Source organism: Corvus moneduloides, chromosome Z (assembly GCF_009650955.1).
Source record: "Corvus moneduloides isolate bCorMon1 chromosome Z, bCorMon1.pri, whole genome shotgun sequence".
Classification (NCBI taxonomy): Eukaryota; Metazoa; Chordata; class Aves; order Passeriformes; family Corvidae; genus Corvus; species Corvus moneduloides.
This window is the reverse complement of record NC_045511.1, coordinates 10,677,099-10,693,329: the sequence shown is the minus strand read 5'-3', so window position 1 is coordinate 10,693,329 and position 16,231 is coordinate 10,677,099. Positions and strand designations below refer to the sequence as shown.

General features: G+C 38.8%; 1 protein-coding gene across 4 annotated transcripts in view; it reads left to right on the top strand.

Annotated features, from left to right (window-relative positions):
- The window catches only part of GHR (growth hormone receptor), a 152,011-nt gene that overhangs the window by 62,767 nt on the left and 73,013 nt on the right, over positions 1-16,231 (top strand). For 3 of the 4 annotated variants that reach the window (XM_032095338.1, XM_032095341.1, XM_032095337.1), the window contains exon 2: positions 11,438-11,522. The exons of the other annotated variant lie outside the window; for it this stretch is intronic. The gene's annotated coding sequence lies outside the window, so the exon portion shown is untranslated. The remainder of the gene's footprint in view (positions 1-11,437; positions 11,523-16,231) is intronic. 4 annotated transcript variants of the gene reach the window in all.

Below are 16,231 nucleotides of genomic sequence, written 5' to 3'. Positions count from 1 at the left end.
TCCCTGCCTGTGCATCCTTGTCCCTTTGAGCTAAGTGTACATAGTGAATAATATTTTATTACTCTATTAATTCATTACACCCTCTTCCCAGGCTCTTTTAGACTCTTCATTCTTCTCACTTAATTTTTCTAATACACAGGGAGTGTCATTTGACCTCTCTCTTGCACTGTCAGAGTTGAATCCATCTGTGCTCATTCAGGTATGTCCTTGTTCATACAATACTTCCCTATTGACAAGTCTAGCTCTCAGAGATATGATAGGACCCACCATGCCCTATTCATCCAGCAGCTGAAAGATTCTTAGGAGTCTTTAATCAAGAATGTGAAGTCCTTTTGAAGGATGGGACTCAGGGACATAACATGCTGCAATCTTGACATGTGCTGCAGTTGTTGAGGCAGCTCGGATGTACTGAAGGAGTGGGTCCATAGTATGCTTTAAAAAACAGAGGATGTGCTGTTAGCTTGAAACTGGCTTTCCTGTGTAAATTATCAAAGTAAATCAGTAAATTGTTGGGGTGATTTCTCCTGATGGACCTCACTTCAGCAGTGGTTACAAGAATGGATTGCCACTGGTGGGAAATGCTATCGCAGGATAAATCTCATCCTACCTCAGTATTCTATGAACTGGCTCTCACAAGTGAATGGGTATAGCTTATTCTGTCTGCTGGGCTCTCTGTAGCAGGCTGATACTCAGAAACAACAGATTCATGGCATGGTAACTGCATCTTGCTTTGGTATTTGTGGGTGATTTTATGTGAAAATTTTCATACAAAATTCATGAGTTTGGAGAAGAGCACTCACTGTGGTGAGAAGCACTATCAGTTTCTCACACTGCAATTGCAACTTGAGTTGCTGGAAACAGTTTCTTTCTTTTTTAGGTCTTTGAATAATCAGCTACCAAAGTAAGCTATGTATCATAAAAAGGTTAAATCATTGATTGATCTGAAGTTCCAAGTCATAAAAATTACTGAAATGTTCTGATATCAGCATGTGGTCTGAGGACTTAGTGCTACTGTAGAAGGAAACAAAGCAGTCTAAAGATTGCACAAAACCATTTATCTACACAGTTTTTTTTCAGATCTGTGACCAAATCGTGAAATGCTACTTTTATCTTTATGACCATTATTGTCAGTTTTCAGTCTGACAATGATCTATTCTGTAATTCATGCTGCGCTGGCAATCTAACTGCTGTCCACTGTTCTGATTCATTATTTTTGGCAAGGCAAGGTAGCATGCACCAGAGTTATGAAGAACAAGTTGAATTGAAAATTGTTTGAAATATACTGCTTTTTTTTTTAACTGAGGGTTTCTTTTCAGTAAAACTTATTTTTCGTTTATCTGTATAGTTTGTTTTTTTCATTCTGAGTTTGGTATATTATTTTTCTTAAATCATGTTCAGGTTTTATTTCCAGGAAGTTGGCTTCATTTTCCTTTGTGCCCTGCTTACAGAAAGAGCTGCCTGTAAATAATCTTTTCAAAGACTTACAATGTAACAAAGTGAAACCCTTGATCCCTTAGTCTAGGTTCTTAAACACTGACAAAGAAAATTAGAGCTTCATTAAATTAATCATTCAGTAATGGAAAAGGAGGACTCAGGTTTATAATAATGGGTGAAGTATAAATGAACTCTACATTAAACTTACCATTATGTGGAAGAACAAGGAAACATAATTTTCATCTGTATAAATGCACATGCTTTATGGGAATCAGTAGCTGTTACTCCCAGGAGCATTCTCCGTGACATCTTCTACTCAGTTATTGCCAGCATCAATTAGTCCATTATGACGAAACTTCTGAAATAAAGTGAGGTTATATAAAAAATACAATACAGATTATATAAAAACCCCACATCTCTTTGCTTTAGGTTCTTTTCCTGTTGTAAATATTGGGGTCCTTGATAGGACTGCAAGTCATCTCTATATTGAGGCAATTAGATTTACAAACACATTAGTAAACATATCTTAGAAATGCAAGAAAACTGCAAATCCTTTTGTTTTTAATGACTTCATTTGCCATCAAGTTATAACTGTTTCATAAGGAAGTTATTAGAGGTTATCTGATTTGGCATAAAGGAATCTCTGCAGTGAACCTTTATGATGTTCTTATACTGAAATGAGAAGAGGAAGCCCTCTCCATTTCTTTTAATTGAAAGTGTTAAGTAAATTTACTTGATTGTCTTTTGCAATTATTCAGTATTTCTGGTGTGTATAACAAAACATGAGAGAATAGCCAATAAATACCTATATGAAATAAGTATAGGTATGTAAATACATAAGTAAATTTATATTCCTAATTCAGTCTAACGGCTACAGGCTGGAAGCTGAGTCCTGCCATCAGTGGTGTTCCTGCCAGCCCCTGAAAATAGGCCTCTTTGAATTCCTGAGTCTGATTTAAGAGTGTTGATTTAATATTTTTAGAAGGAAAAACAAGCCTAAATCAATGGAGAAGTACTTGACTGGAAATGTGAATTCCACAAGATATGTGTTCTCACTTGACAACTCAGGTTAAACACACTCTGGAGAAATTCTCCATCCCATTCCTGTGTAAATTCTGACCCCATACAAAAAAAAAAAAATTCCTGCCACAGATACTTTTGGTTCCTTAGTTAGCCACAGGTAAAGAAACCTTAATTTTTTATACTGATGGTCTTTTAGTTGAACTCTGTTTTTCATCGGCTGGATAACGTGTTGTCTTGGTCTTTTCCTGAGATGTATCAAAAAGACTTCAAGCTAAAGAGGCAGTGTGGATGCAAATGTACATGAGAATCAGAAGAAGAATTTAAGAGAAAATAAATGATGGCTATGACAAGAACTTGCAAAATGAAACAGAAACTTGTATTGTATGCATAAATCCTTTAATTTAAATGTATACATATATGCAAGCCCAGGCAGTCCTAGGAAAGATGAATGGAAGGGTATGAATTAAATGCTCAGATTTCCCAAGTGCCTCATTGCGATTGACTTCCATGGAGGAATTCTGGAGCTGTGTTCCTTCTTCTATTGATCTGAGTAATAATAGAATAGAATAATAGAATATTTGAAATAGAATGGAAGAAAAATACAAAATTGACTGTAAAGTGTCTTTTCTGTGTAGGCTTCAGAATTTGTGACATGGAATATCTCTTCTGGGTCTCTATTTCCTTGGAATATCTCTTCTGGGTCTCTCTTTCCATGGATGTTACAGGCCAGTAATGCCATGTAAAATCTTTATTGAGTTAAGGAACTGGATTTGAGATCTCCCTAGATGAAACATTTGGCTCTGAAATAAAATGTTGAGTGTCCTTGCCTGAGACCTTTAAAAGATTTTTTTTTTTTTTCCTGATCTATTAGCCTCTTCGTTGTAGGGTCATTCTTCAGATTTAGATTTTAGAAACTACGAATTTTGAAGACATGAAGAAAGGGAAGACTAAAACCAACAAAGAAATGTTTCTTAAGCAATTTTTAGAGTTTGGAAAACAGCTATTATAAGCCATAGCATATATGGCTCCTGTGGCTTTGTTAAACAGACAGCTCTCTAGCATTAAGAGTATTTGTTTTCCAAAATTGTGGAGGATTGCAGAATAGAAATATATTTAGAATATGAAAATACATAAAGTACATATGTAGCTTGCAACAGAGGGCAATAGAAAAGCCACAACTAAGACGTAAATCTTGGTGACTCTTTTTGCCTGTTACATGATAGCTCAGTTGTGATTGTTGATGAACAAAATTAAGACCAGTACTTTATATTAACAAAATATTTATTTTGAACATGATTACTACACTCACTCTTATTCCAGCAGTATTTGAGGCCACAAGTGTCTCAGCATATTGCAGGAATGTCTGGTGAGGCCTGGATGCCTAACTCAAGGATGCCTAACTCAGCGCCTGGCTGGGGATCTAGAGTGGGTGGAAAGGCTGCATTTTAGCCCTTCAGCCCTACACGCATGTGCACCTCCCAGCTGCACTTTTCACTCCTGCACCAGACTTCAGCACCTTTCTTCTTAGCAAACTTCTGTAAACCCCTTTCTTTAATGCTTAATCTATTCACAGGGGCTCCTTCTTGATAGCACCGGTCAAGCAGACCTTGGAGCTGTATGCTCAGCTGGTGTGGGTTTTTAGGCATTGCTCTGCATAGCCAAGTGATGTCCAGATTCCCTTGACTCTGCAAAAGCTCTGAGGAACTGCAGTTCAGGACTGAAAAGCTGAGAATGTACTTCAAAAGCTTAGAAAGATCAGCCCATTATGCTACATAATTTTGAGTGAAACTCAAGCTACTCAGTAACTCATGAAGAGTTACATTTCTCATGTCAGTGAAATCTGAACCCGGCTAAGCTGAAATGGCAAGTGTTAGCTTTTTTGAGGAAAAAAAAGTGGCAGTGAGGCAGAAAACAGAGTAACTGTTTTGGGATATGACAACAAAGTGGGCTTTTTGTATTTGCTGTTTAGTGAAGAGAAGGTTGAGGAAAGTGACCACTTGCGGGTAATGCTTTGTTTGAAAGTCACCAATTTGCAGAACTTGGAAAGCCAGTCATTTAAAAATTGGGAGTGCTTAGGGCAGCAGCTGCAAGACTTAACAGCCAAACTAAACTCAAACATAGCAGTGATGGAGATAAGGTAAATGTGCTGCTATCCCCTAAATTTCCCTCCTTTGTTCTCAAGAACAATGTGCTATGGTTGCACTATTTCAAAAAGTAGGGGGGAAATGGGAGTCATGGAGGTTTCATCTTTGCCTGACTTACATACTAAGGCACCAGTAAGCCTAAAAAAACCATTTGTATCTCTGAATTATAAACCCCGTACTTCAAAGCCTAAAATGTTTACCCACTGTGCTGGTTAGTCATGAGCTTTTTTGATTCAATAAGTACTGTTCGTATGTTTCTGTATTAACAGTTTGCCAAGTCATTCTGTACACTGTTTTTTCTTAGAGCAGTGATAATTTTGGCAACATACATTTATTGGGTGATTTTCTTAATATGCTGTATTTGCTTTTTGAAAATTTTGTATTTTCTTTCTTCACCCTTTTTACAATCTTATTTCCCCGAGCCTGTTTTTATTCTTGCTTTAGTTAATATCAATAGATTTGTTTTTACATATCAATTGACCTTTTATGTGCCTATTGAGAAATATTTAATCAAAAGAGAGATTAATTGAATTGCATTAATTGCATTAATTGATCTGGCTGTGAAGAATGGGATTGGACCAGATAATGTCTGACAGTCCTGCACTGCCTAATTTTCTGTATTCCTGTTACACAGGTCAGCAGTTACTTGTACCTAGAAATCTGTGTACTTGAAAAGCGTGTTGAAGTGATGAAGATTTTTTAAAAATGAATATTATTCATCTTCTAGTAAATTCCAGTTTTCATTCTCTTTCAGCCTTGTAAAAGATCTTTTGTTCCTTATTTCTATTTTCAATTCCTCAGTATCTCTTATGTTTCATTAAAGAGCAATCTAGTGCTTATTGTTTCTTCCACATATGGATTATGATCAGATACGGTAATCCATTATGTACTTTTTCTCAATTAACTGGCTATTACCTTGATTATAAACAAGACTTCAAACAACGTTTTTAGGTCCATGCTGTTTTAAAGCTTGTTAGTCCCTTGAGTGCGGACATAAGAACAGTAATACATCTTTTTTCTAATCTTGTACTTGGCATTTTCCTAATAATTTATCAAAAGACTTTCTGTTTTAAGTTACTGACATGTCAGCAACAGTTTCAGCTAATAGAGTTCTGGATTTCCATCTGCCCAGGTCTCAAAATATTTTCTATAGACATTGACTAAACTATTCTTCATAACATTCCTACAACACAAGAAGATAATTAGCTGTAGCTGAGAATATGACATATTTCACTTTTAGAAGGCAGTCTGAATTTCTGGATACCAAAAGAGATGTCTTGTTTGTCCAGTGAAATTGCTTGGATTTCTTGCCTGTTTACATCCTTTACAATACTGATGGTTTCTTTTAAAGGGCCAAAGAGGTGTATTAATTCCTATATTTGGCCTTGTACTGCAGTGCAGACCTCCTGAGCTATCCTGTCCACATATACACTTGTAACCATAATGCAGTGGAAAACATAAATTCATCTTTCATCCCTATCATGAGTGCCAAAAAAAATATCAGTTGTTACTCAGCTTAGTGCTGCTAAGAAAATGTTCCGGTTATTGTTATGTCAAAGAGGCAAAGACTGCCAAGTCTGTAAGAACAGAAATGTGGTTCGGGGAAGTATTTAAAGCATGAAGGGCAAGATTTATTGTTAGACTCTTAAGGATATGAATAGATTGAGAGGGGGGAAAAAAAGGCTCTGATTTGGAACTAGAACGTGATCTCTTGTCCAGAGTAGGTTGGTGAGACACGTGTAAAGGTTAAACAGATTCAAAGTCTTTACTATCTAAATAGAAGAAAAAGGGAATGTTGATGGAACGTTTTGTTAGGATTTCCTTGAAGGAATTTAGGGAATTCCCACACAGAGGAGGAAATTGATGAGAGAATGTAAGGAGTGAGTTCACAGTTGCAGAACATTATTTCAGCTGAAGATGTGAAGCCTTGTTATACTGGAGAGGTAGAGTTTGAAGGTAAGAAGTTTGAACCTAAAAAAGAACACAGAATCACAGAATATATCAAGCTGTAAGGGACCCATAAGGATCATGGGCTCTGCTCCTCTCAGGACCGTATAGAACTAAACCATATAATCAAGAGCATTGTCCAGACAATCCCTGGGCCCCTGACAGATTCAGTGCCATGACCTGGGGAGCCTGTTGGGGTGACCAACTACCCTCTCAGTGAAGAACCTTTTCCTAATGTCAAACCTGAACTTCCCCAGGGCCCCTTCATTCCACCTGGTTGTGTCCTGCTGGTGGTCACCAGGAACAGGAGATCAGCACCTCCCCTTCTCTGGCCTCCCAATGAGGAAGGTGTACCCTGCTGTCAGGTCTCCCCTCAGCCTTCTCTCCTCCAAGCTGAGCAAGCCAACTGACCTCAGATGATCCTCGTAAGTTTTGCCCTCATAGCGTTTCACCATCTGGGGCACCCTTGTCTGGACACACTTAAACAACCTGATGTCACTCTTATATTGTCACCCTGAGCTGCCCCCAGCACTGGAGGTGAGGCTGCCCCAGCTCAGAACAGAGTGGGACAATCCCCTCCCTTGTCCATCTGGTGATGCTGTGCCTGATGCCCCCCAGGACAGGGCTGGCCCTCCTGGCTGCCAGGGCACTGTTCACTCATGTTCAACTTGCCATAAAATGGTTGGAATAACTTAAAAATGCATGTGAAGTGTCCATTTTTCCTTCTGTTTGAGATAAATATTTTCAAAAGGTTTGGGAAAAAGTAGTTCAAGCCTCTCAGTAAGTGTCACACATCACAGTTGATGCAATCTAGGGAAATAAAGTGCTTATCAGATAAAATTAGAATACATCTCAGACAAATTGTTTTGTTTTCCTTTGAGTTAAGATGTAGAGTAGTGGTTTAACTGGAAATGGAAATATATAAAGTACAGGAGAAATAGAATAAAGAGACAATTAGTATTCCTTAGATCAAATCTCATAAGCACAAATACCCTGGAAATAGGTTCCAGCTTTCGCAGGTGCCAGGAATCCTCTGATGTGTCTGTTGGTATCCCAGCATAATGGAGACGCAGGAACTCCTGGACAATTTTTCAGGACTTGTGAATCCATATTATGTGTCTGCTTGGATATAATCCACTCCTTTTTGATGTTCCATGCAACCACAGGGTTTGCAATCTTTCTTGCAAAGCATGTAGTTTACATGGTCCTCTTTTTGCCTGCTGCCTGCAACTTTTCAGTTAGATACGTAAATGTACAGAATTGTGGAATTATGGAATTACTGAGGTTGGAAAGGATGCCTGGATATCATCTAGTCCAACCCTTGTGCTCAGAGCAAGATTTCATTAATGCGGTTGTGCTTTGAGTCCGTAAGAGTTTTGAGTACCCCCAGACTCCACAACCTCTAAGCAATCTCTTCCACTCTTTTGTCCCCTCTTTAATGAAAAAGGTCATTAATGAATATTTAAACAGCATTTACTCTAGTGGCTGTGCTGCTGGTTGAAATGTTTTGAGTTGGGCATTTCACCCAGTTTTCAGTACATTTCACTAGTTTGTACGTCATCATAAAGATTTTACATGAGACAGATTCAAAAGCCTTTCCAACCTTTTTTCAGCACCAGACCTTTCCTTAGATGCTTTTTTGAAGAGCAAAAGAACTTTTGGCACATTTGGGTCCATTTCATCTTGTCCAGTTTATTTTTTTTTTTGGTAGGCTAGCTTGCGGCATAATGAGAAGATAATAATGGGCAAAGATCCTCAGATCACAATCAAGGCACTGATGAGTCGGAGTCTGTTTCTTATTTTGTGAAGCAAACTAGTTTGGATGGGCCCTGTCAACTCATCCTTTTGTAATCCTTTTGTTTGCCTTGTGGGTTACAGTAATTAAATGTGCTTCTGACAAAATACATGTCTCTCAAAAAAAAAAGAGCTTTACCTGTAGCACTTATTCATGTGAATCTGTGTTATCCTTTTGCAAAGCTGCAGTTTTTCCAAGAATCGTATTGAAGGGAGTTTGCTAATCATTTAAATCTAGCTCACTACCTTCTGTACAGTACTACCTATTTTTCACACATAATGAACTGTCAAAACCAAGTGCAAATATAGCTGGTTTTGTGCTTGTATGGCTGTTCTACACTGCAATACTGCAAATAAATGGTGCTGCTGCCGGCATTTTTTGTGCCATCACATTACTTGCTGCTGCCACAGATAGAGTGACGCACTTCACTTGCAAGAAAGAAGTAGCAATATCTTTATTGATGTAAAACAGTGATTTAACAAAGTTTGGCGGTAAATGCGTCAGCAGTTTAACAATATTCGATGGCAAGGTATACTTGATTGTTTACAGCTCAGAGGATGGGGTCAGGCAAAACTGTCCAGGGGACCCTCCTATTGAGTCATGAGGTTTGGAAAGGACTCCCTTGTGTTCTGAATTTTCTGTTTGGAGTTTAGTTGTGGCTGCATCCAGACTTAGTCCCAAACTCAGTCAACAGTTTATGTCTAAAGGATTGTATGTGCACAATCAATATTTTATGTCACGTAAGATTTCAAACTTTAGCATATTACTAATCACTTTTATGGCAAGGAATCTCTCAGCCTCAAGCAGTAACCAGAAGAGGTGTTCATGCTGAAGGGGAGATCCTGGCCTACAGCCCCTGCTATGCAGGAGAGCTGAACAGACCTCAGGCTGTCCACTGTTAATGGAGTAAGATGATTGACTCATGGTCATATTTGCACAGCAGCCATCTTTCTTTTGGCGCATGCTCAACTAGCCCTCAGCTGTTGAACAAGACTCACAGCCCTTAGGTGTCAAGCAAGATTTATGGCCCTTAACTATTGTGTTGATATCTGTGAGCCAGACGTAGCCGTCACAACCACCCCGGATGGCTGTTGCTCAAACAGAAAACGGCAGGGGTTGGGGCATATTGCCGCAGCTGCCAAGAGTGAAACAAAATGTTCTGAGTACAATCAGGTAATCAGAAGTTAGGACATTTCTCTTTGTTGCCCACAAAGTAGCTGAGAGATCTTTTCTGCTGCTGAGGAGGATTTCAAAATATTTTGGAAGGACTACTGGAATAATTTTTTCTGTCTTATTGTAATAGGATTCTGACTTTGTCATATAAAGGTCATTTCCCCTTGTTAATACCATAGCGAGTCTTTTGAAAAAGGAATTTGTCAGTAGTCCTTGGTAGCTCACTTCAGTCAACAGCTGGCTCAGACTTTGTAACTTTGTTCTACACTAAGCTGTCCCTTTATTTTTGGAAAAGAGAGTTGCTGCTCACTGCTCATTTATTCTTCTGAAATTCAGAGATCTTTGGAAACCCAGAAATTAAACTAACACAAGACTCCTTGTGGAATTACGTATGAATGGGACACACAATCAGTTATATTCTCAGCCTGCTGAAATGTGAGCAGGCACTTTCTAAAAAGTGTGATAATATAATTTGGCAGTGCATATTATGGAGTAGACTAACGTAAAGATTTACTATGTAGGGACTTGTCTAATCCACTTGTTTCATGATGTGAACCAGGAGGGAACCCTGCTTATAGGTTTTACTTTGAATAACCACACGCAGGATGTTTTATAATAATACTGATATTATTCACGCTTTGGCATGGAAAATGCTTTCTATTTATTTCAAACATCTGTTTAATTTTTCTCTCTGTTGAAGGACTTTCTCATTTGGCAGTTGGGGGGTGTATTGTTTTGGGAATTTTTTATTATAAATACAGAGGTGATAGCCTTTTACACATTGCATTGTAGAAAGATTGCAGACAAGTAATGATGAAACTTTCAATCACAATCATATTTTACTTTCCATTATTTATTATTTAGTGATCTATCTCTACATTAAAATTATACACATAACAGGAAGAAAATTCTGGGGGTACAAAAAAATTCTTGCTGCTCTTTCTTCAGCTGGTGGTAACTCAGTAAAGGAAAACTCTTTTTTAAAATGTTACTTTTTTTCTTGTTCAGGCTAGGGCAGTTTGCCCCTAGGCATTCAGTTTGCATGCACACAGTAGTTCTTTAGATGTTATTTGTGGGGTCTGGCAGGCTGGTTTTTTTTCCCCTGGTTATTTAAAGAGCCTGATACTGTGAAATCTGGTCTTCTTTTTGTAGTCCCACCCACTAGAAACCAGATTATTTTGAATTATTCAAGTAATGTAAACACCATGTCTGACTTTTTAAAATGCTTTTAAAAGCTGACTTGCATCCTTGGGAAGAGGTAACTTTCTATGTTGAATTTATGTTCTTTTTATTTAACATAGAAATGCTACTAGTTCAGAAGCGGTTTGCATGCTGCTGTGCCAACTATCACGGCAGCAATAATGTGCTTAGGAATTCAGAACATAATATACTACCTTTTTTTATCAGCGTGCCATCTTTCTGAGACTTAGACACTGTGCTTTTAGAGAAAAAGGAAATGTTATTTTCTTAATTTTACTAGTTTATAAGTTACTGCACTGTAATATAATGTCTAAAGAAGTAGTAGTAGGCATAGTGGTAGTGAGCTACTACTCATCCTCTTGATGGTCCAGAGATTTCTTCCAGGGCAGCTGATTTTCACCAGGAGTGTGCATTAGGAATGAGTTGATCGGTCACCCTGACCTCTCTTTGCCTTTTAAATGTGTGTTCATTTTAATGTCAAGGTTAGCACAGGGTCCTGTGGCTTGGCAGGCCCTCAGTGACAAGGCCGCTGCTGCAGTTTGAGTGAGAAGCCCAGGTGCTGCGCTCAGGGCAGCCAAGCAGACTGCCCCGCTGGTGGCCTTCCCTGAGGGACAGCAGGACCAGGACGCACATTTGGATTTTGTCATGTTGCCCTCCCACTGTAGGTGACCTTCGCTGTTCCAGAACTCATCTCTTGTCTGTCTCTCCTGTTTTCATGCAGGTGCTGGGATGGCTGGAGAAGGTCATGATCTGCAGTTGAGCTGAGGGAGGCGTGACACATCGTCCATCCCCTGCTGACATTTGAGGTAGGGTGATAACTTTTGTCTTACCTGCAACTGACTTTATTACCAATGTTGGCTAAGCAGATTGATCAATAGAACCCTGTAGTGCCCTACAGATAACAGATCTTAGGATTCATTCCTGAAGGAGGTGGTAATTATAATAGGCATTATACAAAATTGTGGTTGGGATTTAATTGTCATATTTTAATACCCAAAACAATAGAGAAATGTGAATTAAGGCTGTCAGATTCAGTCCTGATTAAATTGATGACTTCACGCCCTTCTGTCAATCTCTAGTAACCAGCATTTGAGACAGAGGGCTTGGTGACCCTTAAAAGTGGTTAAAAGCCATTTTTCCTTGTCAGAGAAAAACTGTTATACTGCGTTTTAATGAGCCATTTCCTACTTAGTGTGTTATTTAGGATATTAATTGCCTGACTCTTTAAATGCACTCTATTGAAAAAAATAAAGAAAAAAAAAATCTATATTTTGTAAGTGAGGGAGAATGTGAAAATGCCTGTCAGAACATTGTAGATAACAAATAATGGTTTAAATGACACAAGTGTCATTGAGTTTGAATGTACATATTGGTTCTAATTCATATCCAGAATGTATTACTGAAAGCCTAATCAGAGTACAGTGGCATAAATTTGAATCAAAACATCACAGAAATACACTGTTGTATAAGGGATTCAGACCTGTGATTGCCCATGGTGTGAAGCTGAAAAGCTGTTATCTGGTGTTAAATTGCTGCATGAGACTTTACAGCTGCTATCTGTGTACTGTAGCAGTTTTATGAGACTTGAACTGGCTATTCCTGTCTAAGTGTAGACAGTTGTACTGTCATTAAATAGAAGAGAAATTCTAGATACTTCATGCTTTGGTTACAATAACAGTAGGTAAAATTTGTTATCTATCCTGTGTCTGTGTTCTTACTGTTTCTGAAGTCAGATGGTAGAACTCTAGGTTCATTCATTGCACCATGGGTCTCTCCTTGGGAGAGTTGTCTATACCAATTTCACCAAGAAAATTAAAAGGTCAGAATAGTGAAAAGTTACTTGTAAAAATGTTTGTAATGTATGCATAAATTAGTCATTAGTGACCTCCATAACCAAAGCCTTCTTTGTTGTGGTTACCATACCTTTTCATGCAGAGTTCAGCACACCTGAAAAACAGTTTATGAATGACTTCTTTGATTTTATAGCTGAAACATGTCAAAACAGCCATACAGAAAACTCTTTCTGTGCTGTTTTCCTGGTTTTCTGTGTCCAGGGAGCCATTTGATCCATAGATAAACTTCCCATTCCAGATTCCTCTGCAAGCAGCCTAGCACTGGGAGGACACAGCTTGGACACAGGGTCTGGCCCTGGTTCTGAGCTCCACCACAGACTCAGGTTCTGTCACCCTCTGTAACCTTTCTGTGTTTTAGTTTCATGTTTGTAAATGAAGGCTGATAATTATGAACTTTCAGAAGGGAGCAAAAGATCCCAGTCCTTAGGAAATGCTGTCATTTGCACAGTGCCGTGTCATATTTGATGTGATGTTGACATGGTGTTACCAGGGGAGAATTTAAACCTTTTGCAATTAAGTGTAACCATTTTTTTTTCTTTTAAGTGTATGAATCTAGTCATCTGCTATCAAGTGTGATTACTGAACAAAAAGTTGTATGCAATAAGTGACCTAAAAATCTGGACTGATTTATGCATCAGGGCAATTCAAAACTCCACCTGCTGTGATATTCCACAGTTTTAATAATGTTGGGGGAAATATACGCTGTGAGGAAGTGATTTACTGAATATTGCTGTACAATTTGTAGTGACCCTAAGAGCAGTCAGTCTCATCACACTTATGTGAACATGGCTGCTTTCACAAGATTGGTGTGATTGGTAAGAGTCATATATTTCAGGTGCAGATGGTATTATTGCTAATGACTTCCTAAAAAAAAAAGATAAAATTTTTTATATATAGTAAAGTTTTTCTTAAGATGGAAGCCTTTGACCTCTCCAGAAATACAGCTTCCTGTGATACTAAATTCATTTGCTATCAGAACTACAAAAAGGAACAGTCATTTTTTCCTTTCCACGCTGATTCTTTCCACATGGCCATGTGGGTGAGACTGCCATTCAGAGCCCAGGGCTGAGTGATGTGAGGGTGGTCACTGGTGCCCTGATTAAAGGGAGAGAGCCAGTTCCTAAGACTTTTGCTGACAGGCATCTGTGCAAGCAGCCTTGCTCCCTGCTTCAGTATAAAAATGGGTACTGAGGCAAGGCTGCTGGTCAGACTTCAGAGGAGTTGGATGTTGTGCTAGATGAGAAAAGCCCCCGGCAGGGCTTTAAAAACCTCCCTCCAACGTCCTGCCCTTTAGTCCACTCCCTTTTTTGAACTGTATGTCTGAGATCTAGCTTGGTATGGGATTTATTATTGTGAATGGATTGCACAGAGTGGGTTTGTGTCTGAGAAATACTTAGAGTTGTGGATGTGTGTGAAGGCCCAGGCTCTTAGCTGCTTCTCAGGGCAGCTACCTTGTGAATTTTATCTGTAAATATCTATTTCCTCATGGTCCTGTGTAAAATAACAATAACAGCAGTGGAAAAATGTGAATGCACTACTCTGTTTTAATGAGCAGTTGAATGTGCTCCAAAGTTTCACTTTTTTAATGAGTTGGTATTGTGGTGCAGTTCCTGCAGAGAAGGAAGTCGTAAAACCAGTGGAGGCAGATGTGCTGTCCATTGGCCAGCCAGCCAGCTTTGCGCTGGGCAGCTCTGTTGCTTGTAGCACCTGTTGGTTGCAGAGCATCCCATTTTGAGCTGATCAGTCTAAAGTTCATGTGTTTTATGTGTGATGTCTAAAATCAAAGGTTGCAATGCTGAACTATGCTTTTGTCTCTGACGTTTGAGAAGTGGTATATGTGCTATGATTGCTATGTATTTTTAGTGGCTTAAATCCACTGCATTGGTGTTACCAGAGCTGAAGGCCACATTTCATTCCCATTGTTTGTGAAAGAGCTGTACATTTATTAAGAAGGTTCTAGTTGCTTGAGTGTTTCAGGTGAGCTTCTCTTTATCGTAATTGCAATTCTTTCTGTCTTAGTGCAAAACCTGTCAATTTATTGGTTTGGGTTTGGTTTTGGGATTTTTTAAATCTACTACAGCTTTATTTTGTGTTGCTGGGATGGCTGGCAATATACCCACAAGACTGTAATATTCTGAGATAGGTAAGACATTGGAGGGGGTTGCAGTCCATGCTTTACTCTGCTGCTAGGCTGCAGTGTAAATGCAGGCAAGCTGTTCCTCTTCCCAGTGTGTCCCTTTCCCTGTCTGTTAGATGGATAATGCCACTGACTCCTGCTGCAGACTGCTTCAGGATTTGCTGATGGAAAATATTATCGGACATCATTAAAATACCTCTTTAGAAACATATCTGTTAAATTACCTTCAAAATTAATCTGGTTGTTTCTGTGGCTTATTTTACAGACACTTCTTAGTTTCTTCATTGGTAAAGTTTTTTAGAGGGACACAGCTCTGTCAGTTTCCAGTGTGAATTTCTAACTACAATCTGGCATTTCTCTTTATTTCCATTGCAGACGATGGTGTCACTGTAGTGCTGTGACAGCTGCAGGTGCCCACTCAGATTTACTAGGAGGTAAACTCTCTAAACTAGTAACTGTTCAGTAGGTCATCAACTCCAGAGATTACCAGGCATGTCTGTTTGCATTATTCCCCTTGAAAGGCAGGCTGGCTTCATCACTCACTGGGCAATCCAAACTTGTCTCCACTTCCTTAATAATCATTTCAAAGTTGTTCTGGATCTCATGTCATATACCCTTCGACCTCTCCAGTGGAGGAAAAAAGACTTTCTATGAGGTTTCCCATGCTTCTTGCTCATCAGGTCTTTTGTCTTCTAACCCATGGTCATTTGCCTCACAGGATGGAGTATCCCCCTCTCATATCCTCACAGGATGGAATATCCCCCTCTCATATATCAATATTCAGGATATAAATATATATCTATATATATGTACACAGAGGATATAAATAATGCTCTGAGTTCTTGGTGAAGGTACACCTTCAGGTTTCATCAAAACACCAATATGCCTGTGTGCATGTGTGTGTTAAGTGTGTGCAAGCGTGTGAACACAAACCAAACCCAACCTCTGCTGCTTCTTTGGGAAAAAGCCTTTCAGGACCTGTGGTAATTGAAATGGCTAAAATAATGCCATGGTATGTTATAAAATGTGAATTGGAAGAAGTTACTTGAAGCCCATGAAAAATCAAGCAGTGTACACAGTTTGTACATTAGACTGGCTTTCAGTAAATTCTGTCATCAAAATCAGCTAATTAGTCCCCCTATATCTGGAAATACTAGACACTCTAGCCTTGGAAAAATCTTTGATTAAAAATTAGTAGCATTCCACCTACAGCTCTTGGCTTAAAAGATGTCATTAACAGCTGCATCATAAAAATGTGTATCAGAAGGGATTGTTTCAGTATAAAGGTTTTAGAGATCCTGTTTGGATGGTATCTAAAAATGCTCATATGTTTCTAAGCCGCTTTGGTAAGTGTGGGCATAGTCTTTTGCTGTATGCGAGATGCTTCATCAAAATATACCTTAAACTTAAAAGTTGGGTATTTTATGTTCCAGGTCTTACCATTGCAAGTGGAGGCAGAACTTAACAGATTTTTTAAGATTTTTATGAAGGTTTGAACAGAGATCAAATTTTCTTCACAAGTTCT